Raw genomic sequence first — 13,497 nt, 5'->3', positions numbered from 1 at the left:
GACTGTGGAAGACTGGACCAGCAACTGGCACTAATGTAGAGTTCACCTGTTTAAAAGACTGGGAGACTGATCACCTTTAGATACCATGTAACATTAGTTGTATATTTATGCCCTTGGCTAATGCAGTGTTTCTAGGTGCTCCGAGCAAAGCGTCATCTTATAGCCCCTGACCCCATAACATCTTTTTTAAAAAGGCTATATTTGATAATTCAGTGTCTATTTTTTAAAGAAGAGATTACATGGGGCAGCTGATTGGTGCTCATCTCCCATTCATTTTGTCTGACACTGAGTAGAATTTAATCTACTTTCAGAGACACAAAACCTTCACTTTAAGTCCTAGATGGCTCAGTGTTGCACCTCAGGGTGTCGTTGCCTTAGGCTTCTGCCTAACATTAGTGCCCAGTGTGACTTTCATCTTCTTGGCTTTTGTCAATGCTTTACACTCAATAATATCTTTCCACCATATACGTTACTACAAATTGTCCTGCTCAAGATTTGTAGCTATAGCATAGAAGTCTTACATCATTTTCTTTTTGTAACTTCCATATCTCACATGAGACATCTTCTGTTGTGATTTTCGACTTTATTCTTATTCACACTCCACACTCGCCAAGTTCCCCACATGACTGAAATGGATGTTTTGTATAAACATTCATTCGGTGCCTTGTGTGCGAGTCACCACCATCGAATGATTTGGAACGTACACGTAAAACTAAGACACTCTCAAGTGCCTTAGCTTTGCCTGCTCCCTGTAAGGGAAAAGGGCGGGCAGCTGACATCTGGGAGCTGACACACCCCCCACACCCCCACCCCCGGCAGCCGCGTCACTCCCTAATTTCCATGAGAATGCCCAGCGTTTTCATGGGAACACCTATGAAACGCTGGAGATTCCCATGGGCGAGTCCCCCCGCCGCCACCCCACGCCCGCACTGGTGGGTGTGAACTGGATGCCGAACTGCTCGCACCCAGTGTATGCACATGTGCAGAAATGTGCATGCGCATTATCAAAACATGCCCCCCCCCCCCCCCCCTGCGAACGTGCGGGGGAGTGAATTAACCAGAATCAGGCCCTTGGTTTCCTCCAGTGCTATTGTTAATGGTCCCATTGAGTGAGGTTTTGCCTAGAGGGTGTAAAGCACAGCACATTTATCTCTCTGCAGAGAGATTTGGGACAGCTGAAAAGCTTCTCACCAAAGTCTGTAAGGTTAATGTATGAGCTACAAACAGTGCTCCCTTCATGAGGACTTTCCCATTTCAATGTGCCTAATCCACATTTAGCAAGGAACCCACTCAACCCCTTCCTCTGTTTAAGCAAACTCTTTCACCACTAGGAATGTACACATTTTGGCCCACAAATCCATGTCTCCTACTAATGCCCCTAATGTCACTAATCAGTATTTACAGAGCAATATTGTACATTTGCATTATTCCCCAATGGTCTCATTCTGAGGCTAGACCAATATTCATGCACGGTATTAGAAATGTAAGAGGTGGATTTAGGGGTCAGGCTGCCCCTAGGCAAAAAAAAAAACATATAAGGTATAGGAGCACACTGACGGGTGCCGGACGGCTCCCCGACAGTCGGGATTCCGACAGTCAGTACTCCGACGTCGGAATCCTGACTGCTCCCTCGTGGGGGTCCACGACCCCCCTAGAGGGAAAATAAAATAGGTGGCGAGCACAGCTCGCCACCGCACTGCAGCGTGGCGAGCGCAGCAAGGGGCTTCATTGCGCTCCCCACGCTGTGCAGTCGGGATTCCGAAGTCTGACTAATGACTGTCGGAATCCCGACTGTCGGAGTATTATACCACACCCACACTGACATACACACATATATAAACTGTACAGGGTCTAGGGGCACACTGACACACACACTGTACAGGTTATAGAGGCACACTGACATATATATATATATATATATATATATATATATATATATATATATATATATATATATATATATAGCAGGATCGGGGTCCCGGCACTCCAGCAGTAATTGTGCAACAACTTAGGTGCTCTTCAGTCCCGAGAGGGAAATGTACCAAAGCAAGTAATGAAGTCACTCTAAGATTTTTAAACTGCACGGCGGCAGTAATCAATGAAGAGGCAAATAGACACAAGAGTAGTGCAAATCGACGTTTCGGGCGGGTAGCCCTTTATCAAGACATGTCTTGATAAAGGGCTACCCGCCCGAAACGTCGATTTGCACTACTCTTGTGTCTATTTGCCTCTTCATTGATTACTGCCGCCGTGCAGTTTAAAAATCTTAGAGTGACTTCATTACTTGCTTTGGTATATATATATATATGAGTCCAGACGGTCAGGCACAACCCCACGAACTGTAGCAAAGTCCCGGTGCCAGCAGTAACCCCACAGTGAGGGCCAATATAAAATACTCACGCTGCTCAACAAGCAGCCACTGCAGCACACGGATAAAAGTGAAGGATCACAGGAGCAGGAGATTTAATGCAACGTTTCGATTTTAATAATCGGCATCAGGCATGCCGTGTGCTGCAGTGGCTGCTTGTCGAGCAGCGTGAGTATTTTATATATATATATATATATATATACTGTACAGGGTCTAGGGGCACAGCACACTGACACACACACTGTACAGGGAATAGGGGCACACTGACACACACACACTGTACAGGGTCTATGGACACACTGACAAACACACTGTGCAGGGTCTAGGGGCACACTGATACACACACTGTACAGGGTCTAGGTGCATACTAAGACACACACTGTACAGGGAATAGGGGCACACTGACACACACACACACACTGTACAGGGTCTATGGACACACTGACAATCACACTGTACAGGGTCTAGGGGCACACTGACACACACACACACTGTACAGGGTCTAGGTGCATACTAAGACACACACTATACAGGGCATAGGGGCACACTGACACACACACACTTTACAGGGTATAGGGACACACTGACATACACACACTTATTGTAAAGGCACACTGACACACAGAGACCATAGGCCTAACACCCTCCTCCTCCTCCCTCAGGACAGGAACAGTACCTGCTGCTCTGCCCTGTGGTTTCCCCTGGACGAGAAGCGGGTCCGCAGACGGCCCTCATATGCTTTCATTATTCAGTGGGGCCTGGGTCGGGAGCATACTCCATCTGGCTGCGGAGCTGGGGAGGGGAGATGGGTGCTGGGGAAGTGTCTCCGGAACGTAGGGAGGAGCCCTGTGTCTCCCGCTCGCAGGGTGGAGCACTGCATCTCCGGCAGGCAGGGGTGTAAATCTAATGAATGTAATAAAGCTGTACCAATCTGGGTATGTGTGTCTATTTGAATATTATTTTTACAAATCTACAAGTCTAAGGGGGCCCATTAATGTCCTGCATGCTTGGACTTGTGGTTTGCCAAGTCCCAGCATGCGGGGGAGGCCTGCTGGGACTTGTAGTTCAACTGTAAAAAGCAATGTTTTTTAAAGTAATTTTACACATATCAGCCCGACTTCCACCACCTTGGGACACCGGGTCCCAGGCTTCAGCCCTGGACAGGTGCAGCCTGGGGGTCCCTTTATTTGGGGGTCCCCACTCCCACAGGTAGCCCGCCCAGAGCTCACCAGCTATGGTGCGCATAGTACGGCTGGGGTATCTTACGTAAAAAGTGACCCCTGGATGTGGCATGACACCGCTAGCTGTTGGAGCCCGGTGCTGGTTCCAAAATATGGGGGACCCTCCGTTTTTTCCCTGGTTATTTTTGGAACCAGGACCAGTCCAAGAGCCTGGTGCTGGTCTCTGAAATATGGGGGACACCTACACAGGTCCAAATGTAAGAATTTTGCAGCAAAAAGTGTGCTTTTTACTGCAATTCGCATCCTATTACATGTGCGATTTCCGGAAAATGTGCGAAGTTGGCCCTTTTTACATTTCACCCCAGGATTTTAGTGGAAAATGGGTATAAAGTTAGGTGTTGTAATTAAAAATCCTTATGCTAAAATGTAAGCATTACAGCTCATTTTGTAACACATCCAGACTTATGTTCTTCACAGTAGGGGGTGGCTGCCCAGAAGCCATTCTAATCTGCCTTTAAATGAATGTAGATTAAAAGAGAATAGGGGGTCTGACAGGAGGCAGGGAGGGTAGACCTGGATCAAAGAACAGTGATAGCATTCAGTCACAGTAGTGATAGCAGTCATTTGCAGCAGTCAGTCATAAGTCTGGGGTTAGTTATGGTTCTATTCACGGGTTCTCCAAGTGAATAAACAAAAGGCTTGTCTAAAACACAGAAAGAATCTATTCAAATAGCTAATTTCTGTTTACTTAAAAGACACACTTGCGGCTCACAGAGAGTTAAGGGCATATTAAATTTAAAAAATTGCAGGAAATTGGCCTAAAACAGACATTTTTAGAGGGCACCGGGAAAAATGTAGCAAAGATGATGTGTCCTCATACCTGTAGCATCTATACATCATATGAGACACAAGGCATGACTGGGCTGCTCCTAGAGGTGTCGGTTATCAGCTTTTTTTCTTTACATTTTGCATTTTCTCACATGACCAACACAGCGAAGCACCACTCACAGGGCCTTATTTTGGTTCATTCTTTCTGACAAAATCCTTCTTAGATGGGCAAAACCATGTGCACTGCAGGTGGGGTAGGTGTTACTTGTGCAGAGAGAATTAGATTTGGGTGGGGTTTTACTTCAAAGTGAGATCTATATTGCAGTGTAAAAATAAAGCAGTCAGTATTTTCCCTGCACAGAAACAAAATTACTCACCCAAACCTAATTCTCTCTGCACATGTTACATCTGCCCCCCTGCAGTGCACATGGTTTTGTCCATCTAAGAAGGATTTTTTCAGAAAGAATGAACCAAAATAAGGCCCACAGTGCACCCACATGCTGATCTGCTACCTTAAGTGCACAGCTATTCATTTTAAATGTGTACAAAAGGCCAGATTTATAGGAGGATGAAGTCCAGGTGACTCCTGCATCTTTGGCAGTAGCAGGACTTGATCCCCCCACAATGTATACTGTGTGCGATCTAAAGAGTTACACGCGGGCTGCAGCAGGGAGATTTTGAATTAGTCAAAATCTCCCAGCCGCTGCCATGAGGGCCAGTGGAAGGCATCTCGGCGCCCCAGGCAAAGATACAGGCAATGATCCAGTTTTGCGGGGGGGGGGGTGCCATTATCCAGCTCCAGGGGGGGGGTGCTATACGGTCATTTCATCGGGAGGGGGGGGGAGCGGGTGCCACCCGCGGTTGCCACTGGCCTTCTCCACGGGAGGAGGGGGGTGTGGTGTACACACGGCCCGATTCATGGACTACTCAAAATCACTTCGATGAATCGCCCCATTATGCCTTCTCATCTGGCCTGGTGCATACTTGCCTACTTTAAAAAAATAGCATTTCAGGGAGACTGTGAAGGTGACTCCTAGAAGCGCGGACATGTACCGCTAATTCTAAGAGGCACGTCAAACAAAGGAGGGTATTCAATGCCGCAGCGAGCGGCCGGCGAGGGGGTTAAACAGCGAGGATTGCAGAAAACCAGTGATCCTCGCTGTTTAACCCCCGCGCCGGCCGCTCGCTCTATTCAACGTTCTGGGGAAATCCTTGCCGTCACAGGACGGCGAGAATTCCCCAAAACAGCGAGACCCGCGGCTGCTGCAGAAAACTCGCAGTTTTTAGCCACGGGTCTCGCTGCTTCTGGAGCCGCATCCGCCAATTCCCCCTCGCTCAAAAAACGGAGCGAGGGGGAATTGGCTGATGCGGAGGCTGTGTTGAATGCTGTCAGGGTGAGTGGTGACAGTGAGCAGGAAGCCCTGCTCGCTGTCACCACTCGCAAACAGCATTGAATACCTGCAATAGAATTATTTACATACAAATGTAGATGAGCCCCAAAGCAAGATCAACTATACTTGTTAAAGAAAAGACACTGATACGTGTCAGGGCTTGTTCATGTATTGTTTTGTACACGTGGCTCCATATAAGTGGTCACAAATCTTATTCATAATACAATAGGTATAATTGTGCTTTATAACCAGTGCATTGAAATGACACTGATGATTCCATTTGAATGTATATATTTCTAATTTCTTTTTTATTTCCCAACAGATGCATAATGTGGGCTAGGTGAAATCAGGGAGATTGCTAGGAATTCCAGGGAGTCTCCTACAGAATGCAGGAGCGTAGGCACCTACGGCCTGGTGCTTACTAAAGGGTCCATTTATAGAGTATCGCATTTACAATGCAATCTGGGAAGAATATTACCGCCCAGGATTGCATTGTAAATCCTATCTGCGGGATATATCATCCCCCACACGCAGGGACAGGGCAATGTGCTGAGCTGGGTGCCAGGGGGCCTGCGCATGTGCGGTTATCGCAGAACGCACTGCACCGGCGGCATTGTGATCCACACTTTATGGGCTACAATGGGCAACCGCCATCTCAGCTGAGGGATGCGAAACGCTGCTGCCCTATGTTGATACATCGGCCAGCTTCACATCCCCCATAGAATACCAGATTCCTGCTGCGGTCCCTCCTACATAGATTCCAGTGATAATTAATATCTGTGGCTAACCCCCGAAAACTGGTGTTCAACGTTCAATTTAAGCCACCGCCCGACTATAGTGAAATACTGAATTGCAAATGAATGTGATCACTGTGCGGATGAATGTGATCACTGTGCGGATGAATGTGATCACTGTGCGGATGAATGTGATCACTGTGCGGATGAATGTGATCACTGCGGATGAATGTGATCACTGTGCGGATGAATGTGTACGGCTACAAATCTATTTGCAACTGTGCAATATGTCCAAAATAACAGGCTAAACTTTGACTGATTCTTAAGGCCCCCATCACTATGCGATTTTGGGCCGATTTTATCCGATTTCGGCACTTTGTGCCGATAACCGGGTGAAATCGGCCCAAAATCGCAGGACTGTGACATCTGATCCGATCCGATGCGCGGTCCCGTGAATATCAGGGAGGTCGGACGGTCAGTACATACGATCACGTCCGACCTCCCTGTTAGCTGGCGGCGCCGGTGAGTGCTGACCTGGGGGCGGTGTGGTCAGCAGCAGGGCTCATCAGGGCGACGCCGGAGCAGGCAGCGGGTCCTGACGCTGTAACTAGCCGGCGGCGCCTGTGTGTGATGATCTGGCCGGGCGCTGTGATCATTCACATATATCATTCAGCAGCGCTGCGGGAAGGACGGGGCCGGGCAGTGGTGGGTATTATATTTTTAAAACACCTGTCAAATGACTAGCCGTTCTCGGATTGGCTGAGAGCTCTCAGCCAATGACTGACCGTTGGCCGGCTAGTTACAGCGTCAGGACCCGCTGCCCGCTCCGGCGTCGCCCTGATGAGCCCTGCTGCTGACCACACCGCCCCCAGGTCAGCACTCAGTACCCCTGCTGCCCGCCCCACTGCTGCCCCTGATCACCACCGCCCCCCATGCCCCTCACCGCCCGCCCCCTGCCCCTCACCGCCCGCTGCAGCTCCCCGTTACATGTGGTAAATCGCAAGCGATTTATCACATGTAAAATTTGGCTCATCAAGTGCCAAATTGTATGTGAGCCTTTACACTAGTTCATCGCAGGCAGTTCAGAGTAGCCAGAGACTAAAGGCCCCCATACATTAGGCCGACTTGTCCTTAGGACAAGTCCGACCCAATTCTCCTGTGAGCCACCCGGCAGCTCCCCGGGAGGCTCACATACAATCAATGGCTTCCAATGCGTTTGTATGGTCTTTTTTTTTTAAGTGCTCTGCTCCAAGCGCCACTCGCGCTGCCGCTGCAGCGTCTTCTCCTGCCCGGCTCTCTGGTGCTCTGCGCTGCCCCCCCTGCTCCCGCTGACGGCAGCTTCTTCCTTCTCTGCCCGGCTCCCTGCGCCGCCCCCCTGATCCCTCCGCCCGGCTCTGGTAGGTCCCCCCGCCAGCTGCAGTCCCTGCACGGCTCCGGGCAGCACATAAGATTTAGAAAATCTTATGTGCAGCCCGTCTGACCTGCCGACTCCGATCCGATGCGCACGGGGCCACGCATCGGGTAAGAGGGCATGTCTCCACATGCGATTTGGGCCGATTTTACGGCCCGATTCATCCGAATCTGGCAAAATTGTGCTCAAATCGCATAGTGTATGGGGGCCTTTACTCAGCGGTGCAATGCAAAAGGCATATGCGTCCTGGAGCTGATGTCACACACATACCCCTAAAACGATCAGGCACGCCTAATGGTTTCCCGGACACTGCCAGAGTTTTCCAAGGCACGCTTGCGTTTTTCTTAGCACTCCCACTAAACCGCCGGCTTCCACCCCCTGCCAATCACATTGCGTTCGCTCAGCAAATCGCATTACGGCCTTGCGCATGTGTACTATGGCCTGTACACATGTGCAGTGTATCGATAACCAGCTGATGTGCAAACTGGTGGCCATGCAATCAGATCTGAATTACCCCCATTGTAGATGCCTACTATGTGACCCATAGCAGCAGAAACATAAATACTACAGTAATACTAGCTAGTCCTGTGACAGGATGTGTTCTCACCTTTCCCAACTGTGCATCAGCCCCACAGACTACAAAGTTGATTGGGGTTGGGATCGCTTGCAACAGCAAGTTGGTCAACAGTCATTAGGTCGACACCGTTAGGTCGACATGGGGAAAGGTCCACATGGTTCTATGTCGACATGGATTTAGGTCGACATGTGTGTAGGTCGACAGGTCAATAGGTCGACACAAGCATTAGGTCGACAGTCAAAAGGTCTCACTGTGCTCGCCATGCTTCTGGCACGGTGCCTCGCTATGCTATGCGAGGCACACTTTTTGTTCTCCCTCCATGCCCTAGTGGATGTTAGGTCATGAATTACCCCCTGTCAGCCCATGTCAGCTCAAAAAAACTTGAAAATACCATTTTGACCTTTTGACTGTCGACCTTCCCTATGTCAACCTAATGTTTGTGTCGACCTAATGACCTTGTCAACCTAGACCCATGTTGACCTTTTGAGTGTGTGGACCTAAGGCATGTCAACCTTCAGCAGTCGACCAAAAGTATGTCGATCTTCCTGTGGTCGACCTAGTGAGCATATCACCCATAATAATGGCACCCCTTGCATCCACTATAGTTTAGCCCATGGATTGTGGTGTTACTTTTATATCTGTGTGTTTATTTTAAAGTTAGAATTGTTCCTATATCTTATACATGACATCATTCATGAATGAGCAATAAAAGAAACCATTTTCCTTAAACTTGAAAATAAAAATAAATATTAATGTTTAAAAAGAAAATGACATTAAATTGCATCAATGCACATGCACCAATGTTGGGCAGAGAGTGGTCCCAAACAATGTAACTGACCATAATCATACCATTAAAACTGGTGGGATCATTATTAGGGTATAAAAAGCGCACCTCCAACTGTACCGTTTACCACGGGAATGTTCAGTTTTTTGGGGATGTTCCCATGGCCCACCCGGGGCCAGCAGTGTCCTGTGGCGGGGGGGGGGGGGGGGGGCAGTTGGGAGTCGCCACTTGCTTGTCAGCGGGGAATAGAGGATATTCTCCGCAGGCAGAGGGGCAGCAGTGGAAAAATGGGGCGTGGCCTCGCCCGACCCGTTTGAAGGCCCACCACTATGTACAAAGTATTGTTTTTTAAAAGTTTAGTATTGAACAGATGTTATATGCTATTGCTTAGTACATAAAGCACCTTATATTTTGTAATATTGTAGTAAACTACTGGGGCAGCAAAGGTGAAAATGGTTAGCATTACTGCATCACAGCACAGAGGTCATGGGTTCGATTCCCACCGTGGCTCTAACTGTGCAGAGTTTGTATATTCTTCCCGTACTAGCGTGGGTTTCCTCCAGGTACTTTAATTTCCTCCCACAACCCAAAAATATACTGGTAGGCTAATTGGCTCTGAACAAATGAACCCTATAATGTGTGTGTGTGCATGTACATGTTGTAGGGAATATAGATTGTAAGCTCCACTGGGGCAGGAACTGATGTGAGTGTTCAAATATTCTCTGTAAACAAATATGTGTGCGCGATATAAGAAACTGTTAATAAATAATAAAGAAAGAAACTATTCAACAAAGGCCCAACTTTACAGTGTACTTCGCAATAAAGGAGCCCACACACGCACCGTTGCCGGCGGTGCGATGCTGTACGATGGGGTGCGTGCTCCCTCGGCACCTCATCGTACAGTACAAAAAGTATGTGCTGCACATACTTTTTGTACTAGCCTTTTCTAGCATAGCATCGCATCGCATGCACATCGTATGCACAAGGCATACGATGCGATGCTATGTGTGCTAGTTAAGCCCACAACGCACGCTGGGATCGGTGCGTGTGTGGGCTCCATAACACTCTTATGTTCACTGTTTTTTTTGTTGTTTGTTTGTTTTCTTTATGCAGTATCTACATAACTATGTTTGTGTGTTTGTATGGATGTTCCACGATTAACTCTTGAGCACTTCAGACTTTGCACACCACCTTATCATCTTAAGGGAGAATCTAAGTTTGAAGATGGGTTTAATCGGAAGACCCCTTAAGGGTGCGGTCATAAGGGTCCATGCTATTTCTATTGTTTTCATGCATTTTGATATGTCGTTGGAAAGCTTATGACTTTTGGAATACAACCGGGGCAGCTGAAATTTCCACCTAAAATAGGGGGCCTGGTCAATGGGAGGGGTGTGGTCACGCCCCTGTAAAAAAATTAGCAGGGGTGCAAGCACAGGCTGCTGCTGCCTCTCTTCCCTGCTCAGCAAATGACACTGAGCAACGTGTGCTGAGCCGGGGAGAGAGTCTGTGCTGCTGTGGTAGTCTCTGCTCTCTACTCCCACTGCCCGGTCTCTGGAGGGGGGTGCGGGACCCAGGCCCCTCCACTAGATCCTGGCCTGGGCAAAAAGTACCCCCCCCCCCTCTCGATAGCACTGTATATGACAGAATAAACAGACTTCCTTAAGTGGATGCTTAACCCCTTGAGGGGGCTCGGGAGGGCTCGGGTGTGGGCTCTCTGTCGTTTGTCTGGTCGGGAATTCCTGTGTTTGGACACCCAAACACACAAGTAGCTACGGGGAGGATCTGCGACAGGGGTGGTGACAACGAGAGGAGAATCAGTGACAGGGGGATGGTGGTGCGCCAGTGTTTCACCGCTGGAGGCACCACTGGTGCACACTTTCTTTACAGTGGTATGTCTCGGGAGAACCCGTTCCTACAGAGCAGCTCAGCCCAAGAAATTTCCGGCCATACCAGTGGAGGGGTTAAAAGCCTATAAGGGTCCATCAAATTGAAAAAAATTCACAATTTTTGAGAATTGCATAAGCATAAACTTTCGCCCGTCTAACTACAAGTTCTATGAGTTGAAAAATAGTACTGGCAATGCAGTCTTACTGGGCAAAAAGATCATGGCTGACCGGATTGCGCATACAATTGGTGGCCTCAAGAGATTGGAACTGTAACAAAATTTTTATATTTTGAATTGCTTAAAGGTACGACAGGAGTGCATCATGGGAACAGTGTTGTATTCTGGCAACTGCTTGTCATATCATTAGCCCAGATTTCATTTAGCAAATGCGTATCAATGTAAGACACAAAGAAGTTCTTTCACATGTGTGCAATGAATTTATCTACTGCCATAATATGTATTGAAGTAAAATTGTGCAATATGTGCAGAGAAACTCCGGAACTGTGAATGGTAATTATTGTACATTCAGAATCTGGAAAATAGCACTTCTTGCACATAGTCACAAAGTCACAAAGTTAGTGACACAAAACTTGGTACTTGTGTAATATCACGGTGCCCGGCTACGCTACGTTTTCAGCGTAGGCTAAGCTGTGTTGTCAGCGTCGCCCAACGGCTGCCTAGCGTAGGAAGCATAGGGACTCTGCAGCAGCCCTGCGTAGTCAACGTACACAGTGCCCCTGCCAGCTCTCCCATGGGGGGGCTTGTGCTGCCTGTGTCCCCGGGAGCCCTCCTACCCCCCCCCCTCCCCCCCAGACTCCGGCGCAGGCAGGAAGGCTTCCATCTCCCTGCCTGCCGCCATCCCCCGGCTCCCTGCGGCGTGCAAATTTATAAGTCTCGTATACTAATTAGACCTGGTGTATTTAAGTGTGTTTAAGTACTTAATTCTGAGAAAGGATACCGCTTTACGGACACAGGGGCAGATTTTTTAAGCTCGGTGAAGTGATGAAGTGTCTGGTTTTTATCACTGGCCAATCAGCTCTTAACTGTGAAGTTACAGGTTTGGTTTGAAAATTGACAGGTAGCAGCTGATTGGCCGGTGATAAAAACCAGACACTTTATCACTTCACCAAGCTTAATAAATCTACCCCTGAGTACCTAAACTGCAAAATTCAATTATTGTCCATCAATTTGGGATTAATCTGGCAAATGCCTCCATTTCAAACCCCCACTATCCAAGCCAGCCCAAAGCATGGCGAGTGCACGCATTACGTGTCCTCCCTACCTTTTCATACCGCCACTATCCACGTCGGCGTGGAGTTAACTTAATAAATTGTGGCGAGCGCAGCGAGCCCGAAGCGCGGTGAGCACAATGAGCCCCGCGAGGAAACACGGAACACATGTAAAGTAATCCGCGTCACCTCGCCACGCTTCAGGCTCGGTGACTCACTACGCTCGCCACACTTTATAAAATCAACTCCACGCCGAAGTGGATAGTTGGGGTGTGAAAAGGTTTGGAGGACACGTAACGCATCCCCTTGTGGGGCTTGCTACGCTCGCCACGCTTCGGGCTGGCGTGGATAGTGGGGGTGTTTCAGGAACACATTCACACCTGTCATGTCACCCAGGTTTAAATTGTCAATGGTGCCCACACAATGTAATAAGCTCTGACTCACTACGCTAACTGACTACGCTAACTACGTAAGCTCCGGTTGGCCGTGAACGGGCGGGAACACAACGCTGATACTAACAGCCTGATTACGCTAACTACGTAAGCTCTGGCTAGGCGCGAACGGGCAGGAACACTACACTACGCTGCCTACGCTGCCTGTGCTGGGGCGCGTGAACACTACGCTGATTCTGACAGCGCCGCTACACTAACTGCGTAACGGGCAGTACCCAAATCTTACTTTTAGTATATTTAACATTTTAGCACAATGGCTAAGAGAAAGAGTGCCACTCCAACTTTACATACACTTCATCTGTTTTGATTGTGTGCCATTTACTCTCCTCTAACCCCCATATTTATATAATTGATTTTGTGATTTTTAGAATTTTTTCTCTCTTCCACATCATATTTCTGAACTTTTGTAGAAGAGTGGGTGGATCTTCGGCATCCCACCCACTTCCTACTGAAGTAGGCAGTATTTGGGAGATAATAACACAGATCCCTTGTCTGTATGAAGAATGGCAGGGCTCAACTAAGCGAATGATTATTAGTAATAATAATAATAATTTTAATTTTTTTTATATATTTATATAGTGCTCTTTTTCCAATAGGACTCAAGGCTATTAACAGATAGAATTAATGTAATACAGTACAGAAACAATGAAGTACAGA

The sequence above is a fragment of the Crinia signifera genome, chromosome 19, assembly GCF_055691185.1.
Source record: "Crinia signifera chromosome 19, ASM5569118v1, whole genome shotgun sequence".
In the NCBI taxonomy this organism is placed as follows: domain Eukaryota; kingdom Metazoa; phylum Chordata; class Amphibia; order Anura; family Myobatrachidae; genus Crinia; species Crinia signifera.
This window is presented reverse-complemented; position numbering follows the sequence as displayed.